General features: G+C 43.5%; 1 non-coding gene across 1 annotated transcript; it reads left to right on the top strand.

The window, feature by feature from the left end:
• Positions 1–884: 884 nt before the first annotated feature.
• TRNAS-GCU (transfer RNA serine (anticodon GCU)) lies at positions 885–958 on the top strand. The gene has a single exon. It is a non-coding gene; the product is annotated as a tRNA-Ser (tRNA).
• Positions 959–1,580: the final 622 nt, after the last annotated feature.

The following is a 1,580-nucleotide window of genomic DNA, read 5'->3' as shown; positions in this document are numbered from 1 at the left end:
ATAAACAACACTAAATTAGTATTTTAGCTAATTAAAAGCAACAGTAAATGCTTGGAAATTGTTTACAACCAATTATTATGTACTATGATTAAAAATATATTTGTCAAGGGGTACTTGAGATAATGTTTACTATGGCAGGGGGTACTTGGTGAGTACAGGGTTTTAAAAGGGGTACATACCAATAAAATGTTGAGAAACACTGCTTTACCACATGGGCCAATCAGTGGCCATAGCTATTTCAACTAATGTATCCCTCTTAAACTTGAAGGTTATATACAAACGTAAGCAGAGTGGTGCAGCAGAAGCGTGCTGGGCCCATAACCTAGAGGTTGATGGATCGAAACCATCCTCTGCTAGGCATGATTTCATTTTTGCACCTCGCTTTATCGCATGAGCAAAACGATTTCCATAGCCCTGTAAGAGAAAGTGTTATAAGGGCCCTGCCATAACATAGATATTACGGTAGCTACGACTACTCCTGGGACTTTCTTGTAGTTGAAGAGATGAGTGAACTGTGACACCACACTTAAAAAAAAAACAAAAAAAAAAAAACAGCAAACAGAGAAGCTTCCCCATATTTTTACATTACTATCTATGTTACAGCAAGCCCTAATGACACTTTCTCCTATGGGGCTATGGCCACCGATTGGCCCATGTGGTAAAGCAAGTTGTAAAAACCAAAGTACACCTAGCAGAGGACGGTTTCGATCCATCAACCTCTGGGTTATGGGCTCAGCAAGCTTCCGCTGCGCCACTCTGCTGCCACCCCGGGAATGCTTAGTTGTAGGAAAAAGTGGCGTTAAACTTCTTGGAGCAGACTTACTTCCTCCCTCCAAAAGACACACATACATCCCCATAAAATCATTTAGTAGCAACTGCATGCAGTCTCTGTGGTGCAATTGGTTAGTGCATTCAGCTGCTAACCGAAAGGTTGGTGGTTCAAGCCCACCCAGGGACGGCCTTGCCTTTTGTGTTCAACAATTGTCTGAAGAGAACCCCAGATAGCCATGTAGATTTATGGTATATCACAATGGTACATGCTAGGCTGGCTTCAGCAGGCAGTGTTGGTGGTATAGTGGTGAGCAATAGCTGCCTTCCAAGCAGTTGACTTGGGTTTGATTCCTGGCAAATGTATGTGAGTGGGCTTTTGACATCCTACAAATCCCTGGAAGACATGGAAAGGGGGGTGTTGTTCTTTTCGGATATCTGTAATATCCGCGGATATTAGTGTTATGCGCCCAAATATCCGCGGACAGCTATCCGGATTTTGCCCCAGGTATCCAAAATCCGAATCCGGTCGGATAGCTGAAAAAGTTTGGATAGTCCGGGTTACCCGGATATCCGGAATCCTGATGAGCAGCACTGCTCCCCGTCTCTCTGATTCAGGTTTTCTAAATGCATGCATAGAAGCTGATTAATTAACACTTGATTTGGAGCACTTGGATAAATCTATCAAAGCAGTGTTCCCCGCTATATCATCGGAACTGCCAAATTTCGATGGTTAACTCGAAATTTGGAATCCAAGAGCTCAGCCCTGTTGCGGACTACACAGAAGTGCAGTCCTCTTACTGCAACGGATC

Source organism: Hyperolius riggenbachi, chromosome 9 (genome assembly GCF_040937935.1).
Source record: "Hyperolius riggenbachi isolate aHypRig1 chromosome 9, aHypRig1.pri, whole genome shotgun sequence".
In the NCBI taxonomy this organism is placed as follows: domain Eukaryota; kingdom Metazoa; phylum Chordata; class Amphibia; order Anura; family Hyperoliidae; genus Hyperolius; species Hyperolius riggenbachi.
This window is presented reverse-complemented; position numbering and strand designations above follow the sequence as displayed.